Consider the following 18,524-nt stretch of genomic DNA (forward strand, 5'->3'; position numbering starts at 1 on the left):
TAGGTATTTGTGGTTGTCCACGTATTCTAAGTCATAGCTGTCCAGAGTAGTGATGCTAGTCAGGTGGGTGGGTGCGGGCAGCGATCGGTTGAAGAGCATGCATTTTGTTTTACTAGCATTTAAGAGCAGTTGGAGGCCACAGAAGGAGTTTTGTATGGCATTGAAGCTCGTCTGGGGGTTTGTTAACACAGTGTCCAAAGAACGGCCAGATGTATACAGAATGGTGTCGTCTGCGTAGAGGTGGATCAAAGAATCACCAGCTGCAAGAGCGACATCATTGATATATACAGAGAAAGAACTCCCTAAATTGTATCAGCATATCGATTGCGCAACCAGGGCTGGAAAAACCTTGGATCATTGCTATTCTAACTTCCGCAATGCATATAAGGCCCTGCCCCGCTCTCCTTTCGGAAAAGCTGACCACGACTCCATTTTGTTGATCCCTGCCTACAGACAGAAACTAAAACAAGAAGCTCCCGCGCTGAGGTCTGTTCAACGCTGGTCCGACCAATCTGATTCCACACTCCAAGACTGCTTCCATCACGTGGACTGGGATATGTTTCGTATTGCGTCAGACAACAACATTGACGAATACGCTGATTCGGTGAGCGGGTTCATTAAAACATGCGTTGAAGATGTCGTTCCCATAGCAACGATTAAAACATTCCCAAACCAGAAACCGTGGATTGATGGCAGCATTCGCGTGAAACTGAAAGCTCGGACCACTGCTTTTAGACAGGGCAAGGTGACCGGAAACATGACTGAATACAAACAGTGTAACTATTCCCTCCGCAAGGCAATCAAACAAGCTAAGCGTCAGTATAGAGACAAAGTAGAATCTCAATTCAACGGCTCAGACACAAGAGGTATGTGGCAGGGTCTACAGTCAATCATGGATTACAAAAAGAAAACCAGCCCCGTCACGGACCAGGATGTCTTGCTCCCAGGCAGACTAAGTAACTGTTTTGCCCACTTTGAGGACAATACAGTGCCACTGACACGGCCCGCAACCAAAATATGCGGACTCTCCTTCACTGCAGCCGACGTGAGGAAAACATTTAAACGTGTCAACCCTCGCAAGGCTGCAGGCCCAGACGGCATCCCCAGCCGCGCCCTCAGAGCATGCGCAGACCAGCTGGCTGGTGTGTTTACGGACATATTCAATCAATCCCTATCCCAGTCTGTTGTGTCACAGGAAGGCCATAAAGATCATCAAGGACAACAACCACCCGAGCCACTGCCTGTTCACCCCGCTATCATCCAGAAGGCGAGGTCAGTACAGGTGCATCAAAGCTGGGACCGAGAGACTGAAAAACAGCTTCTATCTCAAGGCCATCAGACTGTTAAACAGCCACCACTAACATTGAGTGGCTGCTGCCAACACACTGACTCAACTCCAGCCACTTTAATAATGGGAATTGATGGGAAATTATGTAAAATATATCACTAGCCACTTTAAACAATGCTACCTAATATAATGTTTACATACCCTACATTATTAATCTCATATGTATACGTATATACTGTACTCTATATCATCTACTGCATCTTTATGTAATACATGTATCACTAGCCACTTTAACTATGCCACTTTGTTTACATACTCATCTCATATGTATATACTGCACTCAATACCATCTACTGTATCTTGCCTATGCCGCTCTGTACCATCACTCATTCATATATCTTTATGTACATATTCTTTATCCCCTTACACTTGTGTCTATAAGGTAGTAGTTTTGGAATTGTTAGCTAGATTACTTGTTGGTTATTACTGCATTGTCGGAACTAGAAGCACAAGCATTTCGCTACACTCGCATTAACATCTGCTAACAATGTGTATGTGACAAATAAAATTTGTCATCTGGAAGATTTCATGGCAAAGGTGAGGAAGGTGTTAGATTCTCCGGTATCCGGGAGAAAGGCGGGCCCGAAAACTACTTGGATTACGTCGTGTGACAGACTACGAAGTAGATTTTCGCACATTGGCCGCCGAGAGTGCCTACTAGAAAATATTCATATTCATGAAATCACAAGTGAAATATAGCGAAACACAGCTTAGCCTTTTGTTAATCACACTGACGTCTCAGATTTTGAAATTATGCTTTACAGCGAAAGCAATACAAGCGTTTGTGTAAGTTTATCGATAGCCTAGCATAGCATTATGTACACTTAGTATCAGGAAGCTTGGTCACGAAAATCAGAAAAGCAATCAAATTAACCGTTAACCTTTGATGATCTTCGGATGTTTTCACTCACGAGACTCGCAGTTAGACAGCAAATGTTCCTTTTATTCAATAAAGATATTATTTACATCCAAATACCTCCCTTAGTTTGGTGCGTTATGCCCAGGAATCCACCGGAAATAGCAGTCACGACAATGCAGACAAAAATTCCAAATTATGTCCATAATGTCGACAGAAACATGGCAAACGTTTTTTATAATCAATCCTCAAGGTGTTTTTCAAATATCTATTCAATAATATATCAACCGGGAAAGTTGGCTTTTTACTAGGACCGGGAGGAACAATGGCCGCCTCTCTCTTTTGCGCAAAAATCACTCTGAGAGCCCCCACCTGACCACTTACGTAATGTGGTCGTTCACGCTCATTCTTCAAAATAAAGGCCTGAAACTATGTCTAAAGGCTGTAGACACCTTAGGGAAGCTGGTTGAAATATCTTTCAATGGTCAATAGGGATGCATAGGAACACAGAACTTTCAAAATAAGAGTCACTTCCTGATTGGATTTTTCTCAGGCTTTCTCCTGCAATATCAGTTCTGTTATACTCACAGACAATATTTTTACAGTTTTGGAAACTTTAGAGTGTTTTCTATCCTAAGAAATTATATGCATATTCTAGCATCTGGTCCTGAGAAATAGGCCGTTTACTTTGGGAACGTTATTTTTCCAAAAATAAAAATAGTGCCCCCTAGCTTCAAGAGGTTAAGATTGATGGGCGTCTACTGGAACGCAGGAGTGAGAAGAGGTCGGGTATCGATCACATTTGTTCCTCTGCTGCTGCCTGCTCACCTCCGAAGAAGTCCGGAAGACCCCGACGTCTGCATTATCGAGAGGAGCCGAAGCCACCCGAGTTCCCTCGGGAATCATTGGTGACGGGTGACTCGTTTACTCTGGAGCCGATGCAACTGGGCAGAGCTAGATTATCACCTAAGGAACGTTCACAAAGGCTGAGCTCCAACTGTTGTCTGTATTGTGGTGCTGCAGGGCATTACATAGCCACCTGCCCAGTCAAAAGACCAGGCTCATCAGTGGGAACGAGTACGCTGGTGGGCCAGCCTTGGAGTTTTCTAATTCCCATTGCTCGTACTCCCTTTTTTGTTATCCTGCTGTGGGGTGACCGGTCTAGGTCTCTCCGGGTCGACTATGGGGCAGATTGCTTTTATGGACGCTATCCTGGTATCTGAGCAAGATATCCCCACACAACTCATCTCCATTCCCATGGATGCCAGAGCACTGGACGGCTGCTCCATTGGCAGGGTCACGCACAGCACAGTTCCCATTAACCTGCGGGTATCAGGCAATCACAGTGAGTCAATACAGCTTCTCCTCATCGAATCTCCCTGACGGGCCGCCCCCGGGTGATAAGGGTAGGCAACAACACGTCACCCTGATCCTCAACACTGGGGCCCCTCAGGGGTGTGTAATTAGTCCCCTTCTGTACTCCCTGTTCACCCACGACTCCAACACCATCAAGTTTGCTGACGACACAACAGTGGTAGGCCTGATCACCAACAACGATGAGACAGCCTATAAGGGGGAGATCAGACAACTAGCAGTGTGGTGCCAGGACAACAACCTCTCCCTCAATGTGAGCAAGACAAAGGAGCTGATCATAGACTACAGGAAAAGGCAGGACGAGCAGGACCCCATTATTTAATTTTAATTTTACTAGGCAAGTCAGTTAAGAACAAATTCTCATTTTCAATGACTGCCTAGGAACAGTGGGTTAACTGCCTGTTCAGGGGCAGAACGACAGATGTCGTCACCTTGTCAGCTCGGGGATTCGAACTTGCAACCTTTCGGTTACTAGTCCAACACTCTAACCACTAGGCTACCCTGCCGCCCATTAACATCGAATGGGCTGTAGTGGAGCGGGTCGAGAGCTTCAAGTTCCTTTGTGTCCACATTACCAACACACTATCATGGTCCAAACACACCAAGACAGTCACGAAGAGGGCACGACAACACCTTTTCCCCCTCAGAGGAGACTGAAAAGATTTGGCATGGGTCCCCAGATCCTCAAAAAGTTCTACAGCTGCACCATCGAGAGCATCCTGAACGGTTGCATCACTGCCTAGTATGGCAACTGCTCGGCATCTGACCGTAAGCCACTACAGAGGGTAGAGCGTACGGCCCAGTACATCACTGGGGCCAAGCTTCCTGCCTTCCAGGACCTATATAATAGGCGGTGTCAGAGGAAAGCCCATAAAACTGTCAGAGACTCCAGTCACCCAAGTCATTGACTGTTTTCTCTGCTACGCACGGCAAGCGGTACCGGAGCACCAAGTCAGGGACCAAAAGGCTCCTCAACATCATAAGACTGCTGAACAATTCATCAAATGGCCACCAGACTATTTACATTGACAACCCCCCCCCCCCCTTTTGTTTTGTACACTGCTGCTCTGTGTTTATTATCTATGCATAATCACTTCACCCCCACCTACATGTACCAATGACCTCAACTTACCTGTACCCCTCCACACTGACTCGGTACCAGTATCCCCTGTATATAGCCTCCACACTGACTCAGTACCAGTACCCCCTGTATATAGCCTCCACACTGACTCTGTATCGGTACCCCCTGTATATAGCCTCCACACTGACTCTGTATCGGAACCCCCCTGTATATAGCCTCCACACTGACTCGGTACCAGTATCCCCTGTATATAGCCTCCACACTGACTCAGTACCAGTACCCCCTGTATATAGCCTCCACACTGACTCTGTATCGGTACCCCCCTGTATATAGCCTCCACACTGACTCGGTACCAGTATCCCCTGTATATAGCCTCCACACTGACTCAGTACCAGTACCCCCTGTATATAGCCTCCACACTGACTCTGTATCGGTACCCCCTGTATATAGCCTCCACACTGACTTGGTACCAGTATCCCCTGTATATAGCCTCCACACTGACTCGGTACCAGTATCCCCTGAATATAGCCTCCACACTGACTCTGTATCGGTACCCCCCTGTATATAGCCTACACACTGACTCAGTACCAGTACCCCCTGTATATAGCCTCCACACTGACTCTGTACCAGTATCCCCTGTATATAGCCTCCACACTGACTCAGTACCAGTACCCCCTGTATATAGCCTCCACACTGACTCTGTATCGGTACCCCCCTGTATATAGCCTCCACACTGACTCGGTACCAGTATCCCCTGTATATAGCCTCCACACTGACTCGGTACCAGTGTCCCCTGTATATAGCCTTGTCACGTAGAGTAGGCCAGAAGGCTAAACTGGATAACCTAACCTCTATCAAAATAAAAAGATGGCGGAGCCGCAAAAGTTCTTCTGTGCAAAGGTGTTTATTTACAAGTGATTCCGGAACAAAAAACAACAGTACTGCCATCAACGTCTACCTTATGGGACAGCTTACAAACAATGCTGCCCCATCCACAGCTCAATCCAAAAAATGCCTCCTTAGAGACTGGAGAGAGGCTCCTTTTGTAGGGCTAGCCCCTCCCCTCAGAACAATTAACCCTAGTTAATTAATCAATTAACAATACAAACCTACATTTTCCATGAACTAAACATACTAAAGGATATACATTGCAACACGGTTTTAAACAATATCACAACATAACATTTACAACATTACATCACTACTGACAATATCTTTCAATATGCCCATATGCATTAATGAGCCATTTGGGACAGGCACTATAAAGCCAACCCAATTCCCTTAGCTCGGGTCCTTTTCCAGCATACCCGGAAGCTACAGAGATGGAGAGGGAGGAACAGAACAAACAAACAATGCGCTCATCCACAACATTGATAAGTATAATAATTATTGTATCTCTCAAATATGAACATTGACAAGTGTGAAATGCCTGCACCAAGACAGAAGTTAATTTGTGTGTCGACCCACATTGTTAACTTATGGTATAATGGCGCAGGGAGGAGTGATGAATAGGTGTGTGCGTTAAAGAACCAAATGCTGCCCGCGGCCAGTGACGGACTTCTACGTCACATTACCTTCCTCCTCTCCTGAAGCGACCATGTTCGGGAGCCTTGATAGGTAGTCCGCAGTAACGTTCTCTTTTCCTGCCTTGTGACGGACACAGAACCTGAAGGGCTGGAGCTCCAGATACCACCTGGTCACACGAGAATTCCGGTCCTTCATGGTCTGGATCCAGGTCAGTGCTCTGTGGTCCGTGTGCAGGTCAAATTCCCTCCCAAGAAGGTAGTAACGGAGGCTATCTAGGGCCCACTTTATAGCCAGGCACTCCTTTTCGATTGTAGAATACCTGGTTTCCCTGGGCAACAGCTTCCGACTCAGGTACAGCACAGGAAGCTCTTCTCTTGGCTCCCCTTGGGCCAGTACAGCTCCAATTCCTACAGCCGAAGCGTCCACCTGCACGAGAAATCTCTTCTTAAAATCAGGGGTCTGGAGAACAGGGAATGAGCACAGTCGTTTTTTCAGTGTCATGAAGGCTTCCTCACACTCAGTCCACTTCACAGGGTTGCTGGCCCCCTTCGAAGTGAGGTTGGTCAGAGGGACAGCGATGGTCGAAAACTGTGGAATGAATCTCCGGTACCACCCTGCCAGACCTAGGAAGGACTTCACCTGTGTCTTGGTTCTGGGTTGAGGGCTGTTCCTGATGGACTCCACTTTCTCCACCTGAGGCCGAACTTCACCCTTACCCAGCTGGTACCCCAGGTACTTTGTCTCCTGTTTCGCCCACTCACACTTCAGGAGGTTAAGCGTGAGGCCTGCTTCATTGATCTTCCCCCGAACGCTGCTAAGATGCTGTATGTGCTCCTCCCAGGAGTGGCTGTAGATCACCACGTCGTCCAAGTAAGCAGCACAGTAATCGTCACAGTCCTGGAGGACCTTGTCCATCAGCCTCTGGAAAGTCACAGGGGCCCCATGAAGGCCAAACGGCATGACCTTGAACTGGAACAGGCCCATTGGCGTCCGGAATGCAGTGTAGGCCTTGGATTGTTCATCCAGGGGCACCTGCCAGTACCCTTTGCAGAGATCCAATGTGGTGATGTAATGAGCTCTACCTATTCTCTCCAGTAAGTCGTCAATGCGGGGCATGGGATAGGCATCAAACTGGGAGATGGCATTCACCTTACGGAAGTCCATGCAGACGCGCAAAGAGCCATCCTTCTTTGGGACAATGACAATAGGGCTGCTCCATTCACTTGAAGATGGCTCGACAACATCCATCTCTATCATGGTGTGGACCTCTTCCTTGAGGGCTACCACCAGCCTCTCAGGCACACGGTAAGGATGCTGGCGGACAGGGTTCTGGCCAGGTTTCAAACGAATGACGTGTTCCAGGACTTTGGTTCTTCCTGGTCTCTGACTGAAGAGGGCCGGATACCTGCCAAACAGCTGCTTCAGTTCATCTTGCTTGTCTTCTTCCAGGTGAGCCAGTATGACTTCTGCTCGTTCTTTCCATGCCTCTGTGACCCCATCCGACTCATCCTCTTCTACTCTGCGGACCAGAAAGGACTTTCCTTTGGAGAGTTCCTCTTTCTCCTCCCAGGCCTTGAGAAGGTTCACATGGTAGGTTTGCTTCTTCTTACCCTTGTCCGGGTGCAGCACCTCGTAGGTCACTGGGCCCATCTTCCTCCCGATTAGGTACGGTCCTTGCCATTGCGCAAGGAGCTTGCTGGTAGACGAGGGAAGGAGGAGCAGGACTTTCTGTCCTGGCTCAAACTCTCTGTGGCGAGCGTGCTGGTCATAGCCTCTCTTCTGGGCCTTCTGGGCTTGCTGAAGGTTTGCTCTAGCTTCCTCTCGGTACCGTTCCAACCTGTCTCGCATCTGGAGGACATACTGGACAATCCCCTGTCCTGAGGTAGCTACTGGGGAACCTTCCCAGCACTTCTTCAGCAGGTCCAGTGGTCCTTGCACTGGCCATCCATAGAGGAGTTCGAATGGCGAGAAACCTGTCGATGCCTGAGGCACCTCCCTGTAAGCAAAAAGCAGAAAGGGTAACCACTTATCCCAGTCTTTACCAGTGTCAGCCACAAACTTCCTCAGCATGTTCTTGAGCGTTTGATTGAATCTCTCTACGAGCCCATCCGTTTGGGGATGGTAGGGAGTAGTCCTCAAGCCTTTAATGCCCAGCTGTTGGTGGAGTTGAACCATCAGTCGCGAGGTGAAGTTTGTCCCTTGGTCCGTCAGGATTTCATCTGGGATTCCTACACGAGAGAAGAGCTGAACAAGAGCACTGTTTATTTTTGGAGTGGTTATGGAACGGAGTGGGAAGGCTTCTGGGAACCGGGTGGCATAGTCACAGATCACCAATATATACTTGTAACCTGCACTACTCTTCTCCAAGGGTCCAACAATGTCCATTGCAATTCTCTTGAATGGGGTAGAGATAACTGGCAGTGAACATAGAGGAGCCCGTTCAGACCTACGGACAGCACTGGTTTTCTGGCACGTGGGGCATGATTTGCAGTATTTTTGTACATCAGTATACATGGAGGGCCAAAAGAAACGGGAGCCTAAGATAGGTCTTATGTTGCCCTAGATGGCCTGCCCATGGAACTGTATGTGCAAGGTTGAGAACAAGTGGTCTACAGGTAGATGGCACCACCAACTTCCTGCTATCTGCCTCTGACCCAAGGTAGAGTATGTGGTTGTCTACTGTGTAAATCCCCCCACATGAAGATTGACTGTCCCCAGCTAAGGCCTTGTCAAACAAACATTTCAAGGTTGCGTCAGACTTCTGCAGTGTAGCAAAATTTTGTGGAACATCCCATTGCACCTCTAACCCAGACACATCAGCTACAGGGGTTCCCACATACTTCTCAAGACGCCGCTGGCGGCGTGACTTTCTGGGCCCTTTGGTTCCCCCCTCGCACAGACTATCACACAAGTCAGGCAGAGGTTGTAAACCAGCTTTGGCCTGGGCACGAGTGACAACTGAACATGCCATCTGAACATCAGACTGGCAAACTGACTGCTCATATAGCTGACCCCCCACACTTCCCAACAGATCAGAGAGTACAGGCACATCCCTCCCCAAAATCATCTCAAAAGGTAGCTTCTCCATTACCCCAACTTTGAGGAGGTATTTCTGACCCTGAATCTCAACTGTGAGCTCAGCTGTGGGCTGCTGTGACTGGTCACCATGGACACATTGGATCAGTGTCTGATGACCATAATCAATGTCATTAACAGGTACATTACCTTTTCTGATCAATGACAGGGAACTGCCGGTGTCAATCATTGCAGTAAGACTTTTACCATTCACTTTTACAGGTACCAAGCATGACCCTTCCCGAGTCTGTCTATTCTGAACACCATCCCCCTCTCTGGGTACATAACAGTAACCTGAGAGCTTGGATTTACGTAGCGGACACATTGAAGCTTTGTGCCCCTGCTGCCGGCAGTAAAAACAGGTCAGACCCCTCCCATCAGAGCGAACTGCATGATCCCTTACCTCCCTCCTCCCAGACACATAACCCCCAGAGTTACCTCCACCATCTCTGGCGTTTCTGATGTCCCTTGTGTCTCTGAGACTCCTTGGAGCGGGTGCTGCAGGTTGTGGTGGGCCCCCTTTACGTGCATTAAGATACTGCAGTGCAAGCTTGGCCGCCATAAGCCCGTCCTTGGGCTCGTGCTCTCGGACCCAGGTTCGAATGTCGTGTGGTAGAACTTGTAGAAGTTGCTCGAGGATGATGACCTCCCCGATTTCGTCCTGTGTCTTCTCCCCCGGTCGAACCCATCGTCGGTAGAGACCCTTGAGGCGGTGGTACGTCTCTGTCGGTGACTCACCCGATGGCGTTGATGCAGCTCTGAAGCGTTGACGGTAGGTTTCCGGTGAGATCTCAAACTTCACCAGCAGCGCTTCCTTCAAGCCCTTGTAGACATTGGCCAGCCCCTCATCCATTGCTGTGTAAGCCTCTAAGGCCTTGCCCGTGAGCAATGGGACAAGCCTGCAGGCCCACTCTACCTCAGGCCACTGCCACGTCTTAGCCATGCGCTCAAACCTCAGCAGGTAGTTTTCAATGTCCTCCCCCTGCTGGTATGAGGGCATCTTTGGCTCCTTCCTCAGGAATGCTGGAAGCTGGACGTTAACACTGCTGGACTGGTCTCCTGGTGCTGGCCTCATTACTGCTTGGGGTGCCTGCTGTGGAGTTGAAGTCCCTGCTGCATCGAGCCTTTGTCGTCCTGGTGTTGGAAGACCCAATCTTGGGCTCTCACTGACGAGTTCCGCCTGGTGGGGAGCTGTGAGGATAGATTGGCGTAGGCCACGTAACTCCTGCTTGAGGTCTTTGTCCCTCCTCTCAAGGCAGGTGAAAAGTTGCTGAAAAAGGGTTACCATGGTTGGGTGTGGTTCTGGTCCCCCAACTGCTCCTTCAGTCAGCAGCTCACCCAGTTCTGGTTGTCTTTGGCCCCGCGGTCGGGCTCCTAGTTTCTCATACTTGACCTCTTCTTCTCCAGACGATTCCATGGTATTCCACCCCGGTTCAACTTCAGGTACCTTTTCTGACAGTTGCTGCTGTTGCTGAGAACGCAATCCTGTACGCATTCCTTTACCTCTCTTGTTGGAAATCACTGATTTGCGGTACGCCATCCCACCACTGCCACCATATGTCACGTAGAGTAGGCCAGAAGGCTAAACTGGATAACCTAACCTCTATCAAAATAAAAAGATGGCGGAGCCGCAAAAGTTCTTCTGTGCAAAGGTGTTTATTTACAAGTGATTCCGGAACAAAAAACAACAGTACTGCCATCAACGTCTACCTTATGGGACAGCTTACAAACAATGCTGCCCCATCCACAGCTCAATCCAAAAAATGCCTCCTTAGAGACTGGAGAGAGGCTCCTTTTGTAGGGCTAGCCCCTCCCCTCAGAACAATTAACCCTAGTTAATTAATCAATTAACAATACAAACCTACATTTTCCATGAACTAAACATACTAAAGGATATACATTGCAACACGGTTTTAAACAATATCACAACATAACATTTACAACATTACATCACTACTGACAATATCTTTCAATATGCCCATATGCATTAATGAGCCATTTGGGACAGGCACTATAAAGCCAACCCAATTCCCTTAGCTCGGGTCCTTTTCCAGCATACCCGGAAGCTACAGAGATGGAGAGGGAGGAACAGAACAAACAAACAATGCGCTCATCCACAACATTGATAAGTATAATAATTATTGTATCTCTCAAATATGAACATTGACAAGTGTGAAATGCCTGCACCAAGACAGAAGTTAATTTGTGTGTCGACCCACATTGTTAACTTATGGTATAATGGCGCAGGGAGGAGTGATGAATAGGTGTGTGCGTTAAAGAACCAAATGCTGCCCGCGGCCAGTGACGGACTTCTACGTCACAAGCCTCCACACTGACTCTGTATCGGTACCCCCCTGTATATAGCCTACACACTGACTATGTATCGGTACCCCCCTGTATATAGCCTACACACTGACTCAGTACCAGTACCCCCTGTATATAGCCTCCACACTGACTAAGGTACCAGTATCCCCTGTATATAGCCTCCACACTGACTCGGTACCAGTATCCCCTGTATATAGACTCCACACTGACTCGGTACCGGTACCCCCTGTATATAGACTCCACACTGACTCGGTACCGGTACCCCCTGTATATAGCCTCCACACTGACTCTGTATTGGTACCCCCTGTATATAGCCTCCACACTGACTCGGTACCAGTACCCCTGTATATAGCCTCCACACTGACTCTGTATCGGTACCCCCTGTATATAGCCTCCACACTGACTCGGTACCAGTACCCCTGTATATAGCCTCCACACTGACTCTGTACCTGAACCCCCTGTATATAGCCTCCACACTGACTCTGTACCAGTATCCCCTGTATATAGACTCCACACTGACTCGGTACCGGTACCCCCTGTATACAGCCTCCACACTGACTCTGTATTGGTACCCCCTGTATATAGCCTCCACACTGACTCGGTACCGTAACCCCCTGTATATAGCCTCCACATTGACTCCGTACCGTAACCCCCTGAATATAGCCTCCACACTGACTCGGTACCAGTACCCCCTTATCCCCTTACACTGTGTACAAGACAGTAGTTTTGGAATTGTTAGTTAGATTACTTGTTATTACTGCATTGTCGGAACTAGAAGCACAAGCATTTCGCTACACTCGCATTAACATCTGCTAACCATGTGTATGTGACAAATAAAATTTGATTTGATTTGATTTGATATAGCCTCCACATTGACTCTGTACCGGTATCCCCTGTATATAGCCTCCACATTGCCTCTGTACCGGTACCCCCTGTATATAGCCTCTACATTGACTCTGTACCGTAACCCCCTGTATATAGCCTCCACATTGACTCCGTACCGTAACCCCCTGAATATAGCCTCCACACTGACTCGGTACCAGTACCCCCTGTATATAGCCTCCACATTGACTCTGTACCGGTACCCCCTGTATATAGCCTCCACATTGCCTCTGTACCGGTACCCCCTGTATATAGCCTCTACATTGACTCTGTACCGTAACCCCCTGAATATAGCCTCCACACTGACTCGGTACCGGTACCCCTTGTATATAGCCTCCACATTGACTCTGTACCGGTACCCCCTGTATATAGCCTCCACATTGCCTCTGTACCGGTACCCCCTGTATATAGCCTCCACATTGCCTCTGTACCGGTACCCCCTTTATATATAGCCTCCACATTGCCTCTGTACCAGTACCCCCTGTATATAGCCTCCACATTGCCTCTGTACCGGTACCCCCTGTATATAGCCTCCACACTGACTCTGTACCGGTACCCCCTGTATATAGCCTCCACACTGACTCGGTACCAGTATCCCCTGTATATAGCCTCCACATTGCCTCTGTACCGGTACCCCCTGTATATAGCCTCCACACTGACTCTGTACCGGTACCCCCTGTATAAAGCCTCCACACTGACTCTGTACCGGTACACCCTGTATATAGCCTCCACATTGACTCTGTACCGGTACCCCATGTATATAGCCTCCACACTGACTCTGTACCGGTACACCCTGTATATATCCTCCACATTGCCTCTGTACCAGTATCCCCTGTATATAGCCTCCACATTGCCTCTGTACCGGTACACCCTGTATATAGCCTTCACATTGACTCTGTACCGGTACCCCCTGTATATAGCCTTCACATTGACTCTGTACCGGTACCCCCTGTATATAGCCTCCACATTGACTCTGTACCGGTACCCCCTGTATATAGCCTCCACATTGACTCTGTACCGGTATCCCCTGTATATAGCCTCCACATTGACTCTGTACCGGTACCCCCTGTATATAGCCTCCACATTGCCTCTGTACCGGTACCCCCTGTATATAGTCTCCACATTGACTCTGTACCGGTACCCCCTGTATATAGCCTCCACATTGACTCTGTACCGGTACCCCCTGTATATAGCCTCCACATTGACTCTGTACCGGTACCCCCTGTATATAGCCTCCACACTGACTCTGTACCAGTATCCCCTGTATATAGCCTCCACATTGACTCTGTACCGGTACCCCCTGTATATAGCCTCCACATTGACTCTGTACCGGTACCCCCCTGTATATAGTCTCCACATTGACTCTGTACCGGTACCCCCTGTATATAGTCTCCACATTGGTACCCCCTGTATACAACCCCGTATACAGCCTCCAAATTGACTCTGTACCGGTACCTCCTGTATATAGCCTCCACATTGACTCTGTACCGGTACCCCCTGTATATAGCCTCCACACTGACTAAGGTACCAGTATCCCCTGTATATAGCCTCCACACTGACTCGGTACCAGTATCCCCTGTATATAGACTCCACACTGACTCGGTACCGGTACCCCCTGTATATAGACTCCACACTGACTCGGTACCGGTACCCCCTGTATATAGCCTCCACACTGACTCTGTATTGGTACCCCCTGTATATAGCCTCCACACTGACTCGGTACCAGTACCCCTGTATATAGCCTCCACACTGACTCTGTATCGGTACCCCCTGTATATAGCCTCCACACTGACTCGGTACCAGTACCCCTGTATATAGCCTCCACACTGACTCTGTATCGGAACCCCCTGTATATAGCCTCCACACTGACTCTGTACCAGTATCCCCTGTATATAGACTCCACACTGACTCGGTACCGGTACCCCCTGTATATAGCCTCCACACTGACTCGGTACCGTAACCCCCTGTATATAGCCTCCACATTGACTCCGTACCGTAACCCCCTGAATATAGCCTCCACACTGACTCGGTACCAGTACCCCCTTATCCCCTTACACTGTGTACAAGACAGTAGTTTTGGAATTGTTAGTTAGATTACTTGTTATTACTGCATTGTCGGAACTAGAAGCACAAGCATTTCGCTACACTCGCATTAACATCTGCTAACCATGTGTATGTGACAAATAAAATTTGATTTGATTTGATTTGATATAGCCTCCACATTGACTCTGTACCGGTATCCCCTGTATATAGCCTCCACATTGCCTCTGTACCGGTACCCCCTGTATATAGCCTCTACATTGACTCTGTACCGTAACCCCCTGTATATAGCCTCCACATTGACTCCGTACCGTAACCCCCTGAATATAGCCTCCACACTGACTCGGTACCAGTACCCCCTGTATATAGCCTCCACATTGACTCTGTACCGGTACCCCCTGTATATAGCCTCCACATTGCCTCTGTACCGGTACCCCCTGTATATAGCCTCTACATTGACTCTGTACCGTAACCCCCTGAATATAGCCTCCACACTGACTCGGTACCGGTACCCCTTGTATATAGCCTCCACATTGACTCTGTACCGGTACCCCCTGTATATAGCCTCCACATTGCCTCTGTACCGGTACCCCCTGTATATAGCCTCCACATTGCCTCTGTACCGGTACCCCCTTTATATATAGCCTCCACATTGCCTCTGTACCAGTACCCCCTGTATATAGCCTCCACACTGACTCTGTACCGGTACCCCCTGTATATAGCCTCCACACTGACTCGGTACCAGTATCCCCTGTATATAGCCTCCACATTGCCTCTGTACCGGTACCCCCTGTATATAGCCTCCACACTGACTCGGTACCAGTATCCCCTGTATATAGCCTCCACATTGACTCTGTACCGGTACCCCCTGTATATAGCCTCCACACTGACTCTGTACCGGTACCCCCTGTATAAAGCCTCCACACTGACTCTGTATCGGTACACCCTGTATATAGCCTCCACATTGACTCTGTACCGGTACCCCATGTATATAGCCTCCACACTGACTCTGTACCGGTACACCCTGTATATATCCTCCACATTGCCTCTGTACCAGTATCCCCTGTATATAGCCTCCACATTGCCTCTGTACCGGTACACCCTGTATATAGCCTTCACATTGACTCTGTACCGGTACCCCCTGTATATAGCCTTCACATTGACTCTGTACCGGTACCCCCTGTATATAGCCTCCACATTGACTCTGTACCGGTACCCCCTGTATATAGCCTCCACATTTACTCTGTACCGGTATCCCCTGTATATAGCCTCCACATTGACTCTGTACCGGTACCCCCTGTATATAGCCTCCACATTGCCTCTGTACCGGTACCCCCTGTATATAGCCTCCACATTGACTCTGTACCGGTACCCCCTGTATATAGCCTCCACATTGACTCTGTACCGGTACCCCCTGTATATAGCCTCCACATTGACTCTGTACCGGTACCCCCTGTATATAGCCTCCACACTGACTCTGTACCAGTATCCCCTGTATATAGCCTCCACATTGACTCTGTACCGGTACCCCCTGTATATAGCCTCCACATTGACTCTGTACCGGTACCCCCCTGTATATAGCCTCCACATTGCCTCTGTACCGGTACCCCCTGTATATAGCCTCCACATTGCCTCTGTACCGGTATCCCCTGTATATATCCTCGTTATTGTTATGTTGTGTTCCTTTTATATTGTTTTTTACTGCACTGTTGTTTAAGGGCTTGTAAGTCAGCATTTCACAGTAAAGTCTACACTTGTTGTATTCGGCGCAGGTGACAAATAAAGTTTGATTTGGAATACGTATGTAAATGTGGTATTTCAGTTTTTTTTAAATCAATTTGCAGAAATGTCAAAAAAACTGTTTTTGCTTTGTATTTATGGGGTATTATGTGTAGATTGATGAGGGGAAAAAAACGATTTCATTATTTTTAGAAATAGGTTGTAATGTAAAATGTTTTGTTTTCAACAAACCTAAAATTCCAAGATCTGTGCAGAGAGATCCTTGATAAAAACCTGCTCCAGAGCACTCAGGACCTCAGACTGGGGCAATGGTTCACCTTCCAACAGGACAACCACCCTAAGCACACAGCCAAGACAATGGAGGAGTGGCTTTGGGACAAGTCTCTTAATGTACTTGACAAATATCTGAATGTCCAGAGCTCGGACTTGAACCCGATCGAACATCTCTGGATAGACCTTAAAGTATCTGTGCAGCGACGCTCCTCACCAAACTGACAGAGCTTGAAAGGATCTGCAGAGAAGAATGGGAGAAACTCCCCAAATACAGGTGTGCCAAGCTTGTAGCGTCACACCCAAGAAGACCAAAGGTGGTTCAACAAAGTACTGAGTAAAGGTTCTGAATACTTATGTAAATGTGATATTTCAGTATTTTATTTTTAATCAATTTGCTAAAATGTCTAAACCTGACAACAAGAGAGACAACACAACACCACATAAAGAGAGATCAAAGACGATAACAGAGCATGGCAGCAACACATGACTACACAGCATGGCAGCAACACATGACCACACAGCATGGCTGCAACACATGACCACACAGCATGGCTGCAACACATGACCACACAGCATGGCTGCAACACATGACCACACAGCATGGCAGCAACACAACATGACAACAACATGGCTGCAACACATGACCACACAGCATGGCTGCAACACATGACCACACAGCATGGCAGCAACACATGACCACACAGCATGGCAGCAACACATGACCACACAGCATGGCAGCAACACATGACCACACAACATGGTAGCAACACAGCATGGCAGCAACACATGACCACACAACATGGTAGCAACACAGCATGGCAGCAACACATGACCACACAGCATGGTAGCAACACAACATGGTAGCAACACAGCATGGCAGCAACACAACATGACAACAACATGGTAGCAACACAACATGGCAGCAGCACAAAACATAGTACAAACATTATTGGGCCCAGACAAAAGCACAAAGGGCAAGAAGGTAGAGACCATGATTGAGTCTTTGAATGAAGAGATGGAGATAAACTGTCCGGTTTGAGTGTTTGCTGCAGCTCGCTCCAGTTGCTAGATGTTTCAAACTGAAAAGAGGAGCGACCCAGGGATGTGTGTGCTTTGGGGATCTTTAACAGAATGTGACTGGCAGAACGGGTGTTGTATGTGGAGGATGAGGGCTGCAGTAGGTGTCTCAGATAAGGGGGAGTGAGGCCTAAGATTATTTTGTAAATAAGCATCACATCTGTTGGTGCATTGTTGTTTCCATAGTTCCACCATCAGGACAAATTGGACCCATTCCAGTTGGATGAATACATTTGTACTTTATACCGTGCTTGCCAAATATCAGAACTCAGCATCAAACAGATCATACAAAATGCCCATTTTGGACCTTTTCTTAATTACTTTAAAATTCTACTTCACCAAAACCGCTGGACTGATCAACACCCAATTTGGTATGTAGCAGCTATCCACGGACATCTTTAAACACAGTATTTTCCAAGGCTCTACATCAAACAACATGGCGCTACAAGCCAATAAACTTGCATGACATTTTTTCCTGTAAAACAGCACCACCATGTGCCGAACTGAACCATACTTTACAACTTAGCTGGACTGACATCCCTGCTGGTTAGAGCGCCACCGTGTGGTCAATCTAAATGTGCTTACATATGTTGAGTTTTGACAGTGTACCAATTTGTCACAATACGAATATCCTTGTCTGATTTGTATGCATTTATGTGTGAGACCACACCCACATGAATATTCATTGGGAAATAGCGGCCATGTTTTTGTTACTAGTATGGAAATGATTGTGTTGATAAACCTTGGTCCACACATGCCACATGTCAAGTTTTGTGCAGATCTGTCAATCGGTGCGAGAGTAGAGTTTCAAGTGATTTTCACAAAATTCTAAATGGTGGAAAATCCATCATGGCGGACTTTATGGGTTCCTGAGGGAAATTTGTTCCTTGTGAGGAGAGGGACCAATGGACCAAATTTCATGACTC

The sequence above is a fragment of the Oncorhynchus clarkii genome, chromosome 1 (assembly GCF_045791955.1).
Source record: "Oncorhynchus clarkii lewisi isolate Uvic-CL-2024 chromosome 1, UVic_Ocla_1.0, whole genome shotgun sequence".
NCBI lineage: Eukaryota > Metazoa > Chordata > Actinopteri > Salmoniformes > Salmonidae > Oncorhynchus > Oncorhynchus clarkii.